Source organism: Engystomops pustulosus, chromosome 10 (assembly GCF_040894005.1).
Source record: "Engystomops pustulosus chromosome 10, aEngPut4.maternal, whole genome shotgun sequence".
Classification (NCBI taxonomy): Eukaryota; Metazoa; Chordata; class Amphibia; order Anura; family Leptodactylidae; genus Engystomops; species Engystomops pustulosus.
Genome location: NC_092420.1, coordinates 5,068,217 through 5,091,407, shown reverse-complemented (window position 1 = coordinate 5,091,407; position 23,191 = coordinate 5,068,217). Strand labels below are relative to the sequence as shown.

Genomic DNA, 23,191 nt, shown 5'->3' with positions numbered 1-23,191 from the left:
TTTAAACTTAATCCTTACAAAACTGAACTTCTCATCTTTCCACTATCTACCTAACTGACCCAGCTCCGACCTCTCCATCCTGGACTGTGGGATCACCATAACCCCGGGGCAGCAGGCCACTGTCCTGGGGTTGTGCTGGACTCTGACCTCTCCATCCTGGACTGTGGGATCACCATAACCCCGGGACAGCAGGCCACTGTCCTGGGGTTGTGCTGGACTCTGACCTCTCCATCCTGGACTGTGGGATCACCATAACCCCGGGGCAGCAGGCCACTGTCCTGGGGTTGTGCTGGACTCTGACCTCTCCATCCTGGACTGTGGGATCACCATAACCCCGGGGCAGCAGGCCACTGTCCTGGGGTTGTGCTGGACTCTGACCTCTCCATCCTGGACTGTGGGATCCCCATAATCCCGGGGCAGCAGGCCACTGTCCTGGGGTTGTGCTGGACTCTGACCTCTCCATCCTGGACTGTGGGATCACCATAACCCCGGGGCAGCAGGCCACTGTCCTGGGGTCGTGCTGGACTCTGACCTCTCCATCCTGGACTGTGGGATCCCCATAACCCCGGGGCAGCAGGCCACTGTCCTGGGGTTGTGCTGGACTCTGACCTCTCCATCCTGGACTGTGGGATCACCATAACCCCGGGGCAGCAGGCCACTGTCCTGGGGTTGTGCTGGACTCCGACCTCTCCATCCTGGACTGTGGGATCACCATAACCCCGGGACAGCAGGCCACTGTCCTGGGGTTGTGCTGGACTCCGACCTCTCCATCCTGGACTGTGGGATCACCATAACCCCGGGGCAGCAGGCCACTGTCCTGGGGTTGTGCTGGACTCCGACCTCTCCATCCTGGACTGTGGGATCACCATAACCCTGGGCAGCAGGCCACTGTCCTGGGGTTGTGCTGGACTCTGACCTCTCCATCCTGGTCTGTGGGATTACCATAACCCCGGGGCAGCAGGCCACTGTCCTGGGGTTGTGCTGGACTCTGACCTCTCCATCCTGGACTGTGGGATCACCATAACCCCGGGGCAGCAGGCCACTGTCCTGGGGTTGTGCTGGACTCTGACCTCTCCATCCTGGTCTGTGGGATCCCCATAATCCCGGGGCAGCAGGCCACTGTCCTGGGGTTGTGCTGGACTCTGACCTCTCCTTTGCACCATATATTCAATCCCATGCTCCCTCTTTCCGGATGCACCCTAAAAACATTTCTAGAATCCGACCATTTCTTACAAACCTCATTTCTTGAAACCTCGAAAACACTAATAGTTGCTCTGATTCCCTCTTGTCTAGACTCCTGTCACTCCCTACTAATCATCTTCCACTCACTAAACTCTCTCCTATACAATCTATTCTGAATGCAGCAGCCAGACTCGTCTTTGAGACCAAACACTACACACATGCCTCCATTCTGTGCACTGGTTACTCTCCTTCCGAATACAGTTTAAATGAATCACCCTTATCCACAAAGCTCTGCATAATGCTGCACCTCAGGACTGGATAAAGTTTTTTTCAAAGAATCCATGAAACCCCCCTGTTGAACAGGACTGGGGTGCACTTACCTAAAAGAGCACTTATCTTGCTCTAGTTTCCTGCTTCAGCAATGCATCAGTAGTCTCAGCAGCACCTAGAGATGTCAATGTCGGATACAACATGTGACATCCCAGGCACCACTGAAACCATTGGCTATAGCGGGTCCCATGACCTCCCCAGCCGGTGGGGCTGAAGAACGGGGGGCCACCTCAGCACTGGAACCCAGAGCAGGTTGGGTACATTGCTTTATGCTTATCCCAGCTCATTTCCTGGATAATCCCTATTATATCAATCAGAATTTCTCCAGAGAATTTGTAAATGTACCAATTTGTAAATATTTTGAATGAATTTTAAAATGTTGCAAAACGTTGATGACACAAGATTCCATCCTGGATACTTTCTCCCCAATGTTCTTTCATCTATTATTTCTCGCCACTTTTCCTGTACATGACAACTTACCGCTATCTACGCCCCCCGCCGGCGCCATTCTCGCCCTAATCCGCACTCCACCTCCATTCTGTGTGGCTTAGCCCAACTGCCTGGATTTCAGAGCTTGACTAGTCGTGTGAACTTCAAGAGAAGTGACAGCCCGCAGATAACTCATTTACCCGAACATTCTGCGTTGGGAGATAGCGGCTGCACAGGGCTGTAATTATGGAGACTTCTTTCAGTCGCCTCGTTACAATATACCCAGATAGCTTTATACCGCCAGCGCCACAAAGATTTGCAACTCCTTCTTTCACCTCTGGCTGCAAAATAGCTAATGAAATGCAAGTCGCCCGATAAGCCGTGTGGAAAGAAGAGATTAGGAGACGGATTCTCACTCGGAAGCATCATACAAATATCCGTGTTGTCAGGGATATAATTGGGGCCCAACTCCAACCTTCTGCCGGGGATGAAATACTTCCGATAAAGAAGTTTCATGCCGCCGCATTCACACCGGATGGACCTGGAGACCCTTAGGTCTGTCCATGCCATAATTTGAGAGGGTGTCAGACGCAGCAGAGGATGCACAATGCGGCTCATCCAGACGGCGCCGTCCAGCGCTGAGTGACACGGCGATACTGCGGCAGCGGATGGGAACAGGTGCGTATTGTCTAGAGCATAAAGAATCCAGTTTTAATTTATTTTCATGCGGACGCCTGCCAAAAAGTATAACTCAAGCCAATAAAGGTGCAGTGAATGAAGAGGAGGAGACAAAAATGGAGGAAATATGAAAGGATGAGATGAAAGTGAAAAGCAGAGACTAGAGGCAAAGGAATTAACAATGAGATACGGGAACATTGGAATGAATGATCTCCTGGTAATGGGGCCAAGATCTGCTGCGCACATTGGCGAGGACCTCAGAGAAGCTCATGGACCACAGTCATTCATCCTCTATGGGACTGATGACTGCAGTCAGCGCTGTATTCAGAAGTGAATGGAGCGTCAGCGTTATTCAAGGAAAAGTGTAAGAGACCCTTGATCTTGTAATTGATGGGGGTCCTAGTAGATGCGATCAGTTAGTTATCTTGTATCCAGTGTGCAGGCATAAGATGACTCCTCTTTCTATCTAAAAGGAAATTGAGGGCAAGCTAATGCGTGATCCTCCCACCCATTGATTTTGGATACAAGAGACCCCCGTTCTCCTGACTGGTGAGGGTTCAGGGGTAGCAATCAGCAGGATACCCCCCTATACTGTGTGTTGGATCAAATCAGAAACATGAAGAAAATCACAAGTTTTCTTTCTCTATTGGCTCCTTCAATGGGGGGTACAAGGGTCCGTGCTCTCCTGGTTGGTTGATTTCCTACCAAAACAGAACGTTCCTTTAAGCCTTCTTTCTATAGAAGTGAATGTAGCGTTTGTGGTATAAGGGGCCCCTCCAGATTGTTGGATTGTTGGGGGACCCTATTATAGAAATAAACCATTAATTCAGTATCCTGTGTATAGGGGATAACGTGGTGCCACCAGAATACACACTTTGTGTAAAGCTAGCCCCCCCCCCTTTTAGTTTGGTGCGCCCATAGTCTTGTGATTCAGTATTTGAGCCGTGTGACGCCTATAATTTAGACAAGTCCTGATCACAGATGTCCTTGTGTAGTGTTGAGAGGCTCCTTTGATCTTTCATACATGTAACGAGGACAACGCTAGGAGCCATAACAAGTCTTATCACCGGGATCCATATGGCTGACCATGGCCCGAGCTGCAGCTGACCTGCACCCCCCCACCCCCATGATGAGAAGTAATCCTACTCCTAGTTGTCACAGACCTTGTCACCAGGGACTGCAGTGAGGGCTGATGAATGTGAGGAAGGAATAAACTCTCCCCTGCTCCATTATTCCCATATCCTTCAATCATGATCTTTAATGATGTGCAGGAAAGACTCCTACACTGCGGATCAATGAGTCCAGATAAGGGTCTACAGACAGTGGGCAATGCGCAGAGACAATGGATAAGGAAGGAGTGCAGAACACCCCATGGAAAGATCTGCAGACTATGGGTAAGGAAGGAGTGCACATCACCCCATGGAGAGACCTGCAGACTATGGGTAAGGAAGGGGTGCACATTATTCCATGGAGAGACCTGCAGACTATGGGTAAGGAAGGGGTGCACATTATCCCATGGAGAGACCTGCAGACTATGGATAAGGAAGGGGTGCACATCACCCCATGGAGAGACCTGCAGACTATGGGTAAGGAAGGGGTGCACATTATCCCATGGAGAGACCTGCAGACTATGGATAAGGAAGGGGTGCACATCACCCCATGGAGAGACCTGCAGACTATGGGTAAGGAAGGGGTGCACATTATCCCATGGAGAGACCTGCAGACTATGGGTAAGGAAGGGGTGCACATTATCCCATGGAGAGACCTGCAGACTATGGGTAAGGAAGGGGTGCACATCATTTCATGGAGAGACCTGCAGACTATGGATAAGGAAGGGGTGCACATCATCCCATGGAGAGACCTGCAGACTATGGGTAAGGAAGGGGTGCACATCATTCCATGGAGAGACCTGCAGACTATGGATAAGGAAGGGGTGCACATCATTCCATGGAGAGACCTGCAGACTATGGATAAGGAAGGGGTGCACATCATCCCATGGAGAGAACTGCAGACTATGGGTAAGGAAGGGGTGCACATCATTCCATGGAGAGACCTGCAGACTATGGGTGAGGAAGGGGTGCACATCATCCCATGGAGAGACCTGCAGACCATGGGTAAGGAAGGGGTGCACATCATCCCATGGAGAGAACTGCAGACTATGGGTAAGGAAGGGGTGCACATCACCCCATGGAGAGACCTGCAGACTATGGGTAAGGAAGGGGTGCACATCACCCCATGGAGAGACCTGCAGACTATGGGTAAGGAAGGGGTGCACATCACCCCGTGGAGAGACCTGCAGACTATGGGTAAGGAAGGGGTGCACATCATTTCATGGAGAGACCTGCAGACTATGGGTAAGGAAGGGGTGCACATCACCCCGTGGAGAGACCTGCAGACTATGGGTAAGGAAGGGGTGCACATCATTTCATGGAGAGACCTGCAGACTATGGGTAAGGAAGGGGTGCACATCACCCCGTGGAGAGACCTGCAGACTATGGGTAAGGAAGGGGTGCACATCATTTCATGGAGAGACCTGCAGACTATGGATAAGGAAGGGGTGCACATCATCCCATGGAGAGACCTGCAGACTATGGGTAAGGAAGGGGTGCACATCATTCCATGGAGAGACCTGTGGACTATGGGTGAGGAAGGGGTGCACATCATCCCATGGAGAGACCTGCAGACTATGGGTAAGGAAGGGGTGCACATCATCCCATGGAGAGACCTGCAGACTATAGGTAAGGAAGGGGTGCACATCATTCCATGGAGAGACCTTTAGACTATGGGTAAGGAAGGGGTGCACATCATCCCATGGAGAGACCTGCAGACTATGGGTAAGGAAGGGGTGCACATCATTCCATGGAGAGACCTGCAGACTATGGGTAAGGAAGGGGTGCACATCATTCCATGGAGAGACCTGCAGACTATGGATAAGGAAGGGGTGCACATCATTCCATGGAGAGACCTGCAGACTATGGGTAAGGAAGGGGTGCACATCATCCCATGGAGAGACCTGCAGACTATGGATAAGGAAGGGGTGCACATCATTCCATGGAGAGACCTGTGGACTATGGGTGAGGAAGGGGTGCACATCACCCCATGGAAAGGTCTGCAGACTATGGGTAAGGAAGGGGTGCACATCATTCCATGGAGAGACCTGCAGACTATGGATAAGGAAGGGGTGCACATCATCCCATGGAGAGACCTGCAGACTATGGGTAAGGAAGGAGTGCACATTACCCCATGGAGAGACCTGCAGACTATGGGTAAGGAAGGGGTGCACATTATCCCATGGAGAGACCTGCAGACTATGGATAAGGAAGGGTTGCACATCATCCCATGGAGAGACCTGCAGACTATGGGTAAGGAAGGGGTGCACATCATCCCATGGAGAGACCTGCAGACTATGGATAAGGAAGGGGTGCACATCATCCCATGGAGAGACCTGCAGACTATGGATAAGGAAGGGGTGCACATCATCCCATGGAGAGACCTGCAGACCATGGGTAAAGAAGGGGTGCACATCATCCCATGGAGAGAACTGCAGACTATGGGTAAGGAAGGGGTGCACATCATTCCATGGAGAGACCTGCGGACTATGGGTGAGGAAGGGGTGCACATCATTCCATGGAGAGACCTGCAGACTATGGGTAAGGAAGGGGTGCACATCATTCCATGGAGAGACCTGCAGACTATGGGTAAGGAAGGGGTGCACATTATAACATGGAGTGACCTGCGGACTATGGGTGAGGAAGGGGTGCACATCATCCCATGGAGAGACCTGCAGACTATGGGTAAGGAAGGGGTGCACATCATTCCATGGAGAGACCTGCGGACTATGGGTGAGGAAGGGGTGCACATCATCCCATGGAGAGACCTGCAGACTATGGGTAAGGAAGGGGTGCACATCATTCCATGGAGAGACCTGCGGACTATGGGTGAGGAAGGGGTGCACATCATCCCATGGAGAGACCTGCAGACTATAGGTAAGGAAGGGGTGCACATCATTCCATGGAGAGAACTGCAGACTATGGGTAAGGAAGGGGTGCACATCATCCCATGGAGAGACCTGCAGACTATGGGTGAGGAAGGGGTGCACATCATCCCATGGAGAGACCTGCAGACTGTGGGTGAGGAAGGGGTGCACATCATCCCATGGAGAGACCTGCAGACTATGGGTGAGGAAGGGGTGCACATCATCCCATGGAGAGACCTGCAGAGTGGAGAGGTCTTAGGGCTCGGGGGCTCATGACTGTATGGATTAAAGAGTGGAGGGATCATAGGTCCCGGGGTATCCTCAAAGGACAGATGGAGGAGTGGAGGGGCCTCAGGGCCCGGGGTATCCTGACTGTATTGATAGGGGAGTGAAGGGGCCTTATGGCAATGTGCTCCTGACTGCATTGGTGGAGGAGTGGAGGGATCTTAGGACCCGGGTGCTCCTGACTGCATTGATGGAGGAGTAGAGGGGGTCTTGGGGTCCGGGAGCTCCTGACTGCATTGATGGAGGAGTAGAGGGGGTCTTGGGGTCCGGGAGCTCCTGACTGCATTGATGGAGGAGTAGAGGGGGTCTTAGGGTCCGGGAGCTCCTGACTGCATTGTTGGAGGAATGGAGGGATCTTAGGACCCAGGGCTCCTGACTGTAGAGTTCCTCCGGCCAGAAGAGTTCCTCCAGGAAACATCCTATGTCCGGCAATGTCTAATCCGTTATCTATGGCGCGTCGGGCTAATCCTGGCAGCGCGAGGATCGGTGCGGGGGCTTCTTGGCGGCACATAATACCAGCTCAGCTCTTTACCGGCTCCTTTTATCTTCAGCCCCTGATCACACCTGACAAACAATCCCAAGCGCCGGATAATGAAGTTTCAGCCACTTTCCTGACTGCGCAGTTTCTCTCTAATAAAGCCGGAGACCTTCCCTCTAGATCCATGGGGAGCACAGTGCTCTGGGCTGTGGGGAGGGGCTGCTTTGTAATGGAGCCCTGGTGGGATGTGGCTTCATTCTTCTACACCCTACAACATCCATTACTCTACCGTAGCCAGCAAGGAATGGGGGGAGGCATCTGTCAGACACAGCTTGATGGTTACAGTCTACAGAAGGCAAATAACTAAATGGTTACAGTCTCTGGTGGGCACACAGCTTACAGGTTACAGTCTCTGGCGGGCACACTGCTTACTGGTTACAGTCTCTGGCGGGCACACTGCTTACTGGTTCCAGTCTCTGGCGGGCACACTGCTTACTGGTTCCAGTCTCTGGCGGGCACACTGCTTACTGGTTACAGTCTCTGGCGGGCACACTGCTTACTGGTTACAGTCTCTGGGGGGCACACTGCTTACTGGTTACAGTCTCTGGGGGGCACACTGCTTACTGGTTACAGTCTCTGGCGGGCACACTGCTTACAGGTTCCAGTCTCTGGCGGGCACACTGCTTACTGGTTACAGTCTCTGGCGGGCACACTGCTTACTGGTTACAGTCTCTGGCGGGCACACTGCTTACTGGTTACAGTCTCTGGCGGGCACACTGCTTACTGGTTACAGTCTCTGGCGGGCACACTGCTTACTGGTTACAGTCTCTGGCGGGCACACTGCTTACTGGTTACAGTCTCTGGCGGGCACACTGCTTACAGGTTACAGTCTCTGGCGGGCACACTGCCTACTGGTTACAGTCTCTGGCGGGCACACTGCCTACTGGTTACAGTCTCTGGCGGGCACACTGCCTACTGGTTACAGTCTCTGGCGGGCACACTGCTTACTGGTTACAGTCTCTGGCGGGCACACTGCTTACTGGTTACAGTCTCTGGCGGGCACACTGCTTACTGGTTACAGTCTCTGGGGGGCACACAGCTTACTGGTTACAGTCTCTGGGGGGCACACTGCTTACAGGTTACAGTCTCTGGCCGGCACACTGCTTACTGGTTACAGTCTCTGGCGGGCACACAGCTTACTGGTTACAGGCTCTGGCGGGCACACTGCTTACTGGTTACAGTCTCTGGCCGGCACACTGCTTACTGGTTCCAGTGTCTGGCGGGCACACTGCTTACAGGTTACAGTCTCTGGGGGGCACACTGCTTACTGGTTACAGTCTCTGGCCGGCACACTGCTTACTGGTTCCAGTGTCTGGTGGGCACACTGCTTACTGGTTACAGTGTCTGGTGGGCACACTGCTTACTGGTTACAGTCTCTGGCGGGCACACTGCTTACAGGTTCCAGTCTCTGGCGGGCACACTGCTTACAGGTTCCAGTCTCTGGCGGGCACACTGCTTACTGGTTCCAGTCTCTGGCGGGCACACTGCTTACTGGTTCCAGTCTCTGGCGGGCACACTGCTTACTGGTTACAGTCTCTGGCGGGCACACTGCTTACTGGTTACAGTCTCTGGCGGGCACACTGCTTACTGGTTACAGTCTCTGGCGGGCACACTGCTTACTGGTTACAGTCTCTGGGGGGCACACTGCTTACTGGTTACAGTCTCTGGCGGGCACACTGCTTACAGGTTACAGTCTCTGGCGGGCACACTGCTTACTGGTTACAGTCTCTGGCGGGCACACTGCTTACTGGTTACAGTCTCTGGCGGGCACACTGCTTACTGGTTACAGTCTCTGGCGGGCACACTGCTTACAGGTTACAGTCTCTGGCGGGCACACTGCCTACTGGTTACAGTCTCTGGCGGGCACACTGCCTACTGGTTACAGTCTCTGGCGGGCACACTGCCTACTGGTTACAGTCTCTGGCGGGCACACTGCTTACTGGTTACAGTCTCTGGTGGGCACACTGCTTACTGGTTACAGTCTCTGGCCGGCACACTGCTTACTGGTTACAGTCTCTGGTGGGCACACTGCTTACTGGTTACAGTCTCTGGCGGGCACAAAGCTTACTGGTTACAGTCTCTGGCGGGCACAAAGCTTACTGGTTACAGTCTCTGGCGGGCACACTGCTTACTGGTTACAGTCTCTGGGGGGCACACTGCTTACTGGTTACAGTCTCTGGCGGGCACACTGCTTACTGGTTACAGTCTCTGGCGGGCACACTGCTTACAGTCTCTGGTGGGCACACTGCTTACTGGTTCCAGTCTCTGGCGGGCACATTGCTTACAGGTTACAGTCTCTGGCGGGCACACTGCTTACTGGTTACAGTCTCTGGTGGGCACACTGCTTACTGGTTACAGTCTCTGGCGGGCACACTGCTTACTGGTTACAGTCTCTGGGGGGCACACTGCTTACTGGTTACAGTCTCTGGCGGGCACTCTGCTTACTGGTTACAGTCTCTGGCGGGCACACTGCTTACTGGTTACAGTCTCTGGCGGGCACACTGCTTACTGGTTACAGTCTCTGGCGGGCACACTGCTTACTGGTTACAGTCTCTGGGGGGCACACTGCTTACTGGTTACAGTCTCTGGGGGGGCACACTGCTTACAGGTTACAGGCTCTGGTGGGCACACTGCTTACAGGTTACAGGCTCTGGTGGGCACACTGCTTACTGGTTACAGTCTCTGGGGGGCACACAGCTTACTGGTTACAGTCTCTGGGGGGCACACTGCTTACTGGTTACAGTCTCTGGTGGGCACACTGCTTACTGGTTACAGTCTCTGGTGGGCACACTGCTTACTGGTTACAGTCTCTGGTGGGCACACTGCTTACTGGTTACAGTCTCTGGTGGGCACACTGCTTACTGGTTACAGTCTCTGGTGGGCACACTGCTTACTGGTTACAGTCTCTGGTGGGCACACTGCTTACTGGTTACAGTCTCTGGTGGGCACACTGCTTACTGGTTACAGTCTCTGGCGGGCACACTGCTTACTGGTTCCAGTCTCTGGGGGGCACACTGCTTACTGGTTCCAGTCTCTGGGGGGCACACTGCTTACTGGTTACAGTCTCTGGGGGGGCACACTGCTTACAGGTTACAGGCTCTGGTGGGCACACTGCTTACTGGTTCCAGTCTCTGGGGGGCACACTGCTTACTGGTTACAGTCTCTGGGGGGGCACACTGCTTACAGGTTACAGGCTCTGGTGGGCACACTGCTTACTGGTTACAGTCTCTGGGGGGCACACTGCTTACTGGTTACAGTCTCTGGTGGGCACACTGCTTACTGGTTACAGTCTCTGGTGGGCACACTGCTTACTGGTTACAGTCTCTGGTGGGCACACTGCTTACTGGTTACAGTCTCTGGGGGGCACACTGCTTACTGGTTACAGTCTCTGGCGGGCACACTGCTTACTGGTTACAGTCTCTGGTGGGCACACTGCTTACTGGTTCCAGTCTCTAGGGGGGCACACTGCTTACTGGTTACAGTCTCTGGGGGGGCACACTGCTTACAGGTTACAGGCTCTGGTGGGCACACTGCTTACTGGTTCCAGTCTCTGGGGGGCACACTGCTTACTGGTTACAGGCCTAATAAATACCACTGCTACATGTAACACATCTGATCTGCTCATCATTACCAGCTCTGACGCAGAATGTGACAGCCTCAGCTCTGCTACATCTATCAGACACCACAACGGACAACTCCAGCTCTGCTGTTCCCGACGCTCCTCTGGCTCCGCTGACACTTTCTCCCGTAACGATTTCCCATTAATTGCCCTGGTAATAAATTTGCCCCTGTCGCTGCTCCTCCTGATAAGAAGTTTAATATTGAATGAGGTTTTCGCAGCCACAAGTGCGATGCTTCATCTTCCCCTCTGCAGATCGGAGCCGCCGCAGATTTATCGCCCTGCAGGAGTTTTACCCAAATCAATGGAGGGCGTCTCCGGCTATAAATCTGGGGAAGTTTTTTTTAGTCTGAGGTGAACAGAGGCGACACATGCAGAATGTACGCAGGAGCGCTGCAGGCCAATGCCACAGGAGCTTATGCCATGTTAGATTTCTACAATTATAGTAAAATATTATCAAAGTTGTATCCATTAAAGGAGCGATGCAACCGATAATCCAGAGAATTCAATTCCCATCGACAAATCTGGACCAAAAATACAAGAACCCAACATTTTGGGATGAGTTTTACAGGATTGCAAAGTGAGATATCTAGGTAGTGCCCTGCCTGGACCTTCCTCCTCAATGACATCATCAGGTGGGCGTGTCTTCAACTATCTTAGTAATGTTCAATAAGAAACATAGTGGGCGTGGCAATGTAAAATATGCAGGTAGTGCATTGTCTGGACCTTCCTCCTCAATGACATCATCATGTGGGCGTGTCTTCAACTTTCTTAGTACTGTTCAATAATAAACATAGTGGGCGTGGCAATGTAAAATATGCAGGTAGTGCCTTGTCTGGACCTTCCTCCTCAATGACATCATCATGTGGGCGTGTCTTCAACTTTCTTAGTACTGTTCAATAATAAACATAGTGGGCGTGGCAATGTAAGATATCCAGGTAGTGCCCTGCCTGGACCTTCCTCCTCAATGACATCATCATGTGGGCGTGTTTATGGGTGTGTCTTCAACTGTCTTAGTAATGTTCAATAAGAAACATTGGGGGTGTAGCAATGTAACATCTCCAGGTAGTGCCCAGCCCGGACCTTCCTCCTCAATGACATCATAATGTGGGCGTGTTTATGGGTGTGTCTTCAACTGTCTTAGTAATGTTCAATAAGAAACATTGGGGGTGTAGCAATGTAACATCTCCAGGTAGTGCCCAGCCTGGACCTTCCTCCTCAATTACATCATCTTGTGTCATGTGGGTGTGTTTATGGGTGTGTCTTCAACTGAGAAGAGCCCTGAGATTCCAGGTTGTGACATCGGATAATGACATTGGATTTCAGGACAGTGTAAGGAATAGGATCCCTACCATTACTAGGAGTAAGCCATATACATTCCAGGACAGTATAGAGGACCGTTACTACTCCACTGCTGGAAACACCATATACTCACGCGTTTCAGGATAACAGTAGGGATCGCTGATACTACACCGCAGAATAGATCATATCACTGCATTGCAGGGTGGTCTATGAAATATTTACTACTCAACAGCTGAAGGAATCCATAACTCACGCGTTTCAGGACTGTCTGCCGGAGGGTTAGTTTCCAGTTGCTGATGATGACCACACATCAATGCTTTTAAGGACAGTATTAGGGTTAGTTACACACATACTCACGCGTTCCAGAATGGTATAAAGGTATAAATAGCACTGTACTGCAAAGAAAATACTATATACTTACGCGTTTTTAGACATTATGAAGGATAATTAGTTTTCCTCGTGTAATTCGGGATTACAGACCACATATCAATGCATTACAGGATGGGATAAGAAATAGTTAGTGCTATACTTCTGGAGACCATAACTCACGCATTTCAGGACTGTATAAGGGACAGTGAGTGTTGAAAGATTAATAAAACTTTAAATCTTGCGACTATGGTCAAATTCTTTTGATAAATAGCTTCTCCTGTCTGCTCACTGCATTGCTCTCTGCCTCCTAAAAGACCAGCTCAGACACAGGCACTTCCTGCCGGCAAGAAGCATCGCACAAAGACTTATTCTACAAGCTACAGACAGATAAGTTCTTTTTTATCAGGGTGGGAGGCATATAGCAGAGCTGACCCTGTGTGTTTTATTGATTAGATGAGGGAGCAGAGCTGAGAGTGTGATTGTGTGTTATATGCATCTCATGGATCTCATTATCTCAGATCTGTCTCATCTCTTTTTATGTGTCAGACACTAGCAGAATGTTCTGAAGCTAAATAAAGGTGCAGATAAACCCTGTAGCCTGATAATCCAAGCACATTGTCAGCACACAGCCTCTCATAGCACTAGAGGGATCATGAAGTGTCTGCTCAGAGTCCCCGCTCACACTCCGGACTTAGAATTTCCTAAATACTAAATCCTCACCTGCTTAAGGACAAAGGAAGAGACCGGGACCCACGGCTGAGAAAACATATAGTCAAACATTTCTGGACAGTATAAGGGTTAGTTAGAACTCAAGACCATATACTCACACGTTTTAGGATGACATAGGGGATAGTCAGTACTTTACTGCTGAAAAAGAATGTGTTTAAGAACAATGTGATAGATAATGATCCACTGATGAAAAATACCAGATACTCACGCGTTTCAGTACAGCATAATCCACAATTAGTTCTCCACTGCTTAAAAAAGACCATATACTCACGCGTTTTAGGATAATATATTAGCGGATAGTCAATGCTCAACTGCTGAAAAACAATGTGTCAGGACAAATGCGGAAGATAGATTATGATCCACTGATGAAAAATACCAGATACTCACGTGTTTCAGTACAGTATAATCCATAATTAGTTCTCCACTGCTGAAAAAGACCATATACTCACGCGTTTCATGACAGTATGAGAACTAGTGAGAGATCTACTACTGAAAAACACCGTATGCTCCCACGTTCCGGGACAATCTCAGGAGCACTTACTATTACAATTAGAATACCATATACTCACGCGTTTCAGGATGACATAGGGGATAATCAGTACTTTACTGCTGAAAAAGAATGTGTTTAAGAACAATGTGACAGATAGATAATGATCCACTGCTGAAAAATACCAGATACTCACGTGTTTCAGTACAGTATAATCCATAATTAGTTCTCCACTGCTGAAAAAGACCATATACTCACACGTTTCATGACAGTATGAGAACTAGTGAGAGATCTACTACTGAAAAACACTGTATGCTCCCACGTTCCAGGACAATCTAAGGATCACTTACTATTACAATTAGAATACCACATACTGACGCGTTTCAGAATTATGGTTAGAAATCCATAGACTGACGCATTTCACACCAGTAGGTAAGTTAGGACTCTACTGCTGAAAAGATCAGAGTTTAAGGACTATATAAGGGAAAGTTAAAATATTAAGCTAAAGTATCATGTATAGACGCGTTTCGGGGCAGCAGAAGGTAAAGTTGGCTCCATGTTAATGAAATAGAGACATTATATGTGATTCACCCTGAGATCCATCACACATGAAGAAGCTGCAGCCGGAGAGCAGGAGGCAGATACAGCGGCGGCTCCTCTCCGGCCCCTGGCACCGGACCTGATGGCACCGAGCACTCGCCCTGTTTATGTGGGGATTACGCCGCAGGATTTATGGGGTGTTAGAGCGGCTTAATGCACATGTTTGTAAAGCCATATTGATAATTATACATCCCATAAATCTCCCGGGCAGCTCTGCCCAAGGCCCAGGGTGATGTACGGCCGTCTGCTGGATGGCGGAGGAACAGAGGCAGGAGATTAACCCTCTCCACACTCACCGCTAGGCGACCTGCAGTCCTATGTAACACCACAGATAACACAGTGATGTCTCTGAGTACAGATCATGTAGTAGATGTGTCCTACAGTCCCATGTAACACCACAGATAACACAGTGATATCTCTGAGTACAGATCATGTAGTAGATGTGTCCTGCAGTCCTATGTAACACCACAGATAACACAGTGATATCTCTGAGTACAGATCATGTAGTAGATGTGTCCTGCAGTCCTATGTAACACCACAGATAACACAGTGATATCTCTGAGTACAGATCATGTAGTAGATGTGTCCTGCAGTCCTATGTAACAGCACAGATAACACAGTGATATCTCTGAGTACAGATCATGTAGTAGATGTGTCCTGCAGTCCTATGTAACACCACAGATAACACAGTGATATCTCTGAGTACAGATCATGTAGTAGATGTGACCTGCAGTCCTATGTAACACCACATATAACACAGTGATATCTCTGAGTACAGATCATGTAGTAGATGTGTCCTGCAGTCCTATGTAACACCACAGATAACACAGTGATATCTCTGAGTACAGATCATGTAGTAGATGTGTCCTGCAGTCCTATGTAACACCACAGATAACACAGTGATATCTCTGAGTACAGATCATGTAGTAGATGTGTCCTGCAGTCCTATGTAACACCACAGATAACACAGTGATATCTCTGAGTACAGATCATGTAGTAGATGTGTCCTGCAGTCCCATGTAACACCACAGATAACACAGTGATATCTCTGAGTACAGATCATGTAGTAGATGTATCCTGCAGTCCCATGTAACACCACAGATAACACAGTGATATCTCTGAGTACAGATCATGTAGTAGATGTGTCCTGCAGTCCTATGTAACACCACAGATAACACAGTGATATCTCTCTGAGTACAGATCATGTAGTAGATGTGTCCTGCAGTCCTATGTAACACCACAGATAACACAGTGATATCTCTGAGTACAGATCATGTAGTAGATGTGTCGTGCAGTCCTATGTAACACTACAGATAACACAGTGATATCTCTGAGTACAGATCATGTAGTAGATGTGTCCTGCAGTCCTATGTAACACCACAGATAACACAGTGATATCTCTGAGTACAGATCATGGAGTAGATGTGACCTGCAGTCCTATGTAACACCACAGATAACACAGTGATATCTCTGAGTACAGATCATGTAGTAGATGTGACCTGCAGTCCTATGTAACACCACAGATAACACAGTGATATCTCTGAGTACAGATCATGTAGTAGATGTGTCCTGCAGTCCTATGTAACACCACAGATAACACAGTGATATCTCTGAGTACAGATTATGTAGTAGATGTGTCCTGCAGTCCTATGTAACACCACAGATAACACAGTGATATCTCTGAGTACAGATCATGTAGTAGATGTGTCCTGCAGTCCTATGTAACAGCACAGATAACACAGTGATATCTCTCTGAGTACAGATCATGTAGTAGATGTGTCCTGCAGTCCTATGTAACACCACAGATAACACAGTGATATCTCTGAGTACAGATCATGTAGTAGATGTGCCCTGCAGTCCTATGTAACACCACAGATAACACAGTGATATCTCTGAGTACAGATCATGTAGTAGATGTGTCCTGCAGTCCTATGTAACACCACAGGTAACACAGTGATATCTCTGAGTACAGATCATGTAGTAGATGTGTCCTGCAGTCCTATGTAACACCACAGATAACACAGTGATATCTCTGAGTACAGATCATGTAGTAGATGTGTCCTGCAGTCCTATGTAACACCACAGATAACACAGTGATATCTCGAGTACAGATCATGTAGTAGATGTGTCCTGCAGTCCTATGTAACACCACAGATAACACAGTGATATCTCTGAGTACAGATCATGTAGTAGATGTGTCCAGCAGTCCTATGTAACTCCACAGATAACACAGTGATATCTCTGAGTACAGATCATGTAGTAGATGTGTCCTGCAGTCCTATGTAACACCACAGATAACACAGTGATATCTCTGAGTACAGATCATGTAGTAGATGTGTCCTGCAGTCCTATGTAACAGCACAGATAACACAGTGATATCTCTGAGTACAGATCATGTAGTAGATGTGTCCTGCAGTCCTATGTAACACCACAGATAACACAGTGATATCTCTGAGTACAGATCATGTAGTAGATGTGTCCTGCAGTCCTATGTAACACCACAGATAACACAGTGATTTCTCTGAGTACAGATCATGTAGTAGATGTGTCCTGCAGTCCTATGTAACACCACAGATAACACAGTGATATCTCTGAGTACAGATCATGTAGTAGATGTGTCCTGCAGTCCTATGTAACACCACAGATAACACAGTGATATCTCTGAGTACAGATCATGTAGTAGATGTGACCTGCAGTCCTATGTAACACCACAGATAACACAGTGATATCTCTGAGTACAGATCATGTAGTAGATGTGTCCTGCAGTCCTATGTAACACCACAGATAACACAGTGATATCTCTGAGTACAGATCATGTAGTAGATGTGTCCTGCAGTCCCATGTAACACCACAGATAACACAGTGATATCTCTGAGTACAGATCATGTAGTAGATGTGTCCTGCAGTCCCATGTAACACCACAGATTACACAGTGATATCTCTGAGTACAGATCATGTAGTAGATGTGACCTGCAGTCCTATGTAACACTACAGATAACACAGTGATATCTCTGAGCACAGATCATGTAGTAGATGTGTCCTGCAGTCCCATGTAACACCACAGATAACACAGTGATATCTCTGAGTACAGATCATGTAGTAGATGTATTCTGCAGTCCCATGTAACACCACAGATAACACAGTGATATCTCTGAGTACAGATCATGTAGTAGATGTATTCTGCAGTCCCATGTAACACCACAGATAACACAGTGATATCTCTGAGTACAGATCATGTAGTAGATGTGTCCTGCAGTCCCATGTAACACCACAGATAACACAGTGATATCTCTGAGTACAGATCACGTAGTAGATGTGTCCTGCAGTCCTATGTAACACTACAGATAACACAGTGATATCTCTGAGTACAGATCATGTAGTAGATGTGTCCTGCAGTCCTATGTAACACCACAGATAACACAGTGATATCTCTGAGTACAGATCATGTAGTAGATGTGTCCTGCAGTCCTATGTAACACCACAGATAACACAGTGATATCTCTGAGTACAGATCATGTAGTAGATGTGTCCTGCAGTCCTATGTAACACCACAGATAACACAGTGATATCTCTGAGTACAGATCATGTAGTAGATGTGTCCTGCAGTCCTATGTAACACCACAGATAACACAGTGATATCTCTGAGTACAGATCATGTAGTAGATGTGTCCTGCAGTCCTATGTAACACCACAGATAACACAGTGATTTCTCTGAGTACAGATCATGTAGTAGATGTGCCCTGCAGTCCTATGTAACACCACAGATAACACCATACCTCCCAACTTTTGTGGAGGAGAAAGAGGGACAAAATGGCGGCGCGCGAAGCGCGCCGCGGCGATTTTTTTACCCACAGAAGCCACACCCTAGCCACGCCCCCTAACCACACCCCCTGGCCACGCCACTGCTCATACCTTCAACGCATCCACTGGCACCAATGTATATTTATGTATATAATTGGGGGGCATATTCCACTCCCCCTAGACAACGAGCATGCCCTCCTAGACAACGAGCATGTCCTCCCCTAGACAACGAGCATGCCCCCCCCAGACAACGAGCATGTCCTCCCCTAGACAACGAGCATGTCCCCCCCTAGACAACGAGCATGTCCCCCCCAGACAACGGGCATGTCCGCCCCCAGACAACGAGCATGCCCCCCCCTAGACAACGAGCATGTCCCCCCCAGACAACGAGCATGTCCCCCCCAGACAACGGGCATGTCCGCCCCCAGACAACGAGCATGCCCCCCCCTAGACAACGAGCATGTCCCCCCCAGACAACGAGCATGCCCCCCCTAGACAACAAGCATGCCCCCCCTAGACAACGAGCATGTCCCCTAGACAACGAGCATGCCCCCCCCTAGACAACGAGCATGTACCCCCCCCTAGACAACGAGCATGTACCCCCACCTAGACAACGAGAATGTACCCCCACCTAGACAACGACCATGTCCCCCCCTAGACAACGAGCATGTCCCCCCCCCCTAGACAACGAGCATGTCCCCCACCTAGACAACGAGCCTGTCCCCCCCTGTGGCTGCGTGCCCTTTTTTGTGTGTTTGTGTTATTTTTGTCTTCCAGGACCGTGCCTGCTGTGGACTGCTTCCGATTCGAAGGATTACATCGATGACCGACAGTTCTAACAAATAAAATGGTCAACGAGGGTGTGTCTGCGTTTTTTGTTCAATAAAATTTTCTGAAAACGGTGTGATTATTTATTTTTTTGCGACACTCTTCATAGTTTGCCGTAGTAGTGGTGCCGGCTAGGTGACGGTGCTCATTACTAAGGGCAGGCCTTAGTGTTTGCCTTAATTTTTTTGGCAAATTCACACTAACGCCCATACCATTACCCCGGTACCCACCGCCACCAGGGGTGCCGGGAAGAGCCGGGTACAAACCAGTACCTGACCGTCTATAGATGGTCAGGTAGTGGGGCGGCTGCAGGCTGTTATTGTTGCGCTGGAATAGCCCCCTAACAGTGGCCTATCCCAGCTCAGTAATAGCAGGCTGCTGCTGCTTTTTTGTATCAGGCTGATTTGAAAAATAGGGGCACCCCATGCCGTTTTTTCTTCAAATTTTTGACAAAAATATGCGTGGGGTCCCCCCTTTAAAGGGGGCTCCCAGGCTGTTTCCCCCATTTTTACAAAAAAATGGGGGGGAAAAACGGCATGGGGTGCCCCCTATTGTTCAAATCAGCCAGATACAAAAAAGCAGCAGCAGCCTGCTATTACTGAGCTGGGATAGGCCACTGTTAGGGGGCTATCCCAGCGCAACAATAACAGCCTGCAGCCGCCCCAACACCTGACCATCTATAGACGGTCAGGTACTGGTTTGTACCCGGCTCTTCCCGGCACCCCTGGTGGCGGTGGGTACCGGGGTAATGGTATGGGCGTTAGTGTAAATTTGCCAAAAAAATTAAGGCAAACACTAAGGCCAGCCCTTAGTAATGAGCACCGTCACCTAGCCGGCACCACTACTACGGCAAACTATGAAGAGTGTCGCAAAAAAATAAATAATCACACCGTTTTCAGAAAATTTTATTGAACAAAAGACGCAGACACACCCTCGTTGACCATTTTATTTGTTAGAACTGTCGGTCATCGATGTAATCCTTCGAATCCGAAGCAGTCCACAGCAGGCACGGTCCTGGAAGACAAAAATAACACAAACACACAAAAAAGGGCACGCAGCCACAGGGGAGGACATGCTCGTTGTCTAGGGGTCAGGGGTAGACATGCTCGTTGTCTAGGGGGGGGGAAATGCTAGTTGTCTAGGGGGGGGACATGCTCGTTGTCTAGGAGTCGGGGGGAGACATGCTCGTTGTCTAGGGGGGAGACATGCTCGTTGTCTAGGGGGGGGGGGAATGCTAGTTGTCTAGGGGGGGGACATGCTCGTTGTCTAGGGGGGGGAATGCTCGTTGTCTGGGGGGGGGGGACATGCTCGTTGTCTAGGGGGGGGGGCATGCTCGTTGTCTTGGGGGGGGACATGCTCGTTGTCTAGGGGTCAGGGGGAGACATGCTCGTTGTCTAGCAGGGGGAAATGCTCGTTGTCTAGGGGGGGGACATGCTCGTTGTCGCAGTAAAGGGGAGGGGTCCTATGGAGCGCAGTAAAGGGGAGGGGTCCTATGGAGCGCAGTAAAGGGGAGGGGTCCTATGGAGCGCAGTAAAGGGGAGGGGTCCTATGGAGCGCAGTAAAGGGGAGGGGTCCTATGGAGCGCAGTAAAGGGGAGGGGTCCTATGGAGCGCAGTAAAGGGGAGGGGTCCTATGGAGCGCAGTAAAGGGGAGGGGTCCTATGGAGCGCAGTAAAGGGGAGGAGTCCTATTGAGCGTGCAGTGAAAGCCATAAAAAACACATTTGATATTTTCCTTCCCGCTTCCCAGTACAGGGCCTGGAATATTTAATACTGTCACTAGGAAGTATAATTTGTTACGCAGAAACAGGCCGCACACAGCTCTGTACGTGGAAAAATAAAAAAGTTATTGATTTTTGAAAGTGGGGAGTGAAATATGGAAACGCAAAAATTGTTCCGTCAGAGTAATGGAGCAGGCGGCCGTGTATGACCATTCTGCTCCATTACTGTCATAGAGCGATGACATGGACCTTATGTGGACCCCAACAGACCCCTTGTTTTCATGATCTATGGGGGTCACATCACTGAAACCCCCACACATCAGCAGGTTAAGCCCTGTCCTATGGATAGGGCCTAACTTGTATTTGTGGGAAAACCCCTTTAACCCCTTAACGCTCTGCGCCGTAGCTCTACGACGCAGAGAGTATAAGGAGTGTATGAAGAGGGCTCACGGGCTGAGTCCTCTTCATACAAGGTGGGGGGTTTTGCATGTTGCAGAAAACCCCCACCGCTAATAACCGCAGTCGGTCATTGTCGCCGGCAAAGTCTTTTTTACGATCGCTGTGCCCCCGAACGTCATCGGGGGCGGCGATCGTTTGCCGTGGTAGCCTCGGGTCTTCTTTTGACACGAGGCTACATGGCTTCTGCAGGTTCGTTACAATGAGCCAGAAGTATTGCAGTATATGGTAGGAGCGATCTGACCATCTAGGGTTAATGTACCGTAGATGGTCTAAGAAATAGTGGAAAAAAAAGAAAAAACAGGTTTTAAAAATAAAAAAAAATTATAAAATATTAAAAATTCTAATCACCTCCCTTTCCCTAGAACGGATATAAAACATAATAAACAGTAAAGATCACAGACATATTAGGTATCGCCGCGTCCCAAAATGCCCGATCTATCAAAATATAAAAACGGTTACGGGCGGCGGTGACCTCCGAGGCGGGAAATGGCGCCCAAATGTCCGAAATGCGACTTTTACACCTTTTTACATCACATAAAAAATGAAATTAAAAATGATCAAAATGTCGCACAGACCTCAAAATGGTAGCAATGAAAACGTCGGCTCATTTCGCCAAAAATGACCCCACCCCCAGCTCCGTGCACCGAAATATGAAAAAGTTATTAGCGTCAGAAGATGGCAAAAATTTTTTTTTTTTTTTTTTGCACACATGCGTTTAATTTTTGAAAATGTATTAAAACACAATAAAACCTATAAATCCGGTATCACCGCGATCGCACCGAACCAAAGAATAAAGCTGAGGTGTTATTTTGAGTGCACAGTCAAAGTCGAAAAAACTGAGCCCACAAGAACGTGACACGTGCGGTTTTTTAAAAAATTTTTTCCACATTTGGAATTTTTTGCAGCTTCGCAGTACACGGCATGTTAAAATAAATAACATTACGGGAAAGTAAAATTTGTTACGCACAAAATAAGCCCTCACACAGCTCTGTACACGGAAACATGAAAAAGTTATGGATTTTTGAAGTTGGAGAGCGAGAAATGAGAGAAAAACCCTGCGTCCTTAAGGGGTTAAGGGATTAAGTATATGGTACAATAAAAGCAGAATAGAAGGGCACTGGGGGGGTTAGGGATGGGGGCAGGGGGTCTATGGAGGAAAGTGTTTAACCCTTTAGCTGCTGCCTGCAGTCACTGTAGAGTACCTGTTATCACACTGCAGCAGCTGCACACACTCGGCTCTGCTTCATCAGACGAACTTCAGTGAGGAGCAGGAGGAGGTGGGGGCAGGGAGCTATTGATGTAGCAGTGCTGGAGAGTTCCTGCCTGCACGGAGGATGATCCCCTGGGGCTGCTGTGCAGGGGCAGTGCAGAGAACATGACACTCTGCACTGCTCCATCCATCCATCCATCCATGTGCCTGCAAGTGGCAGCCTGAGGACAGGGAGGGCTCTGCCTCCCAGGGGAGGGGATGGGGGAGGTGCCGGCTCTGCAGCAGACAGCCCGGGAGCTGGAGAGGAGGAGGACGCTGTACCCCGCCCCCTGGCTTCTCTGTATCCTGAGCAGGACGGGGGCGGGACTCGGGGGCGGGACTCGGGGGGGGGCGGGACTCGGGGGCGGGACAAAACGGAAAAATCCGTGAAACCGCAAAAAAACCGGGACTTTCACTTAACGGTCCGTGCAGGCGGGACAAGGGTTAAAAAACGGGACTGTCCCGCCCAAAACGGGACGGTTGGGAGGTATGGATAACACAGTGATATCTCTGAGTACAGATCATGTAGTAGATGTGTCCTGCAGTCCCATGTAACACCACAGATAACACAGTGATATCTCTGAGTACAGATCATGTAGTAGATGTGTCCT

At 49.4% G+C, this 23,191-nt stretch overlaps 1 protein-coding gene across 1 annotated transcript in view; it reads right to left on the bottom strand.

The window, feature by feature from the left end:
* Nucleotides 1–23,191, bottom strand: part of GRM7 (glutamate metabotropic receptor 7) — a 308,516-nt gene that overhangs the window by 69,779 nt on the left and 215,546 nt on the right. The window lies entirely within an intron of this gene.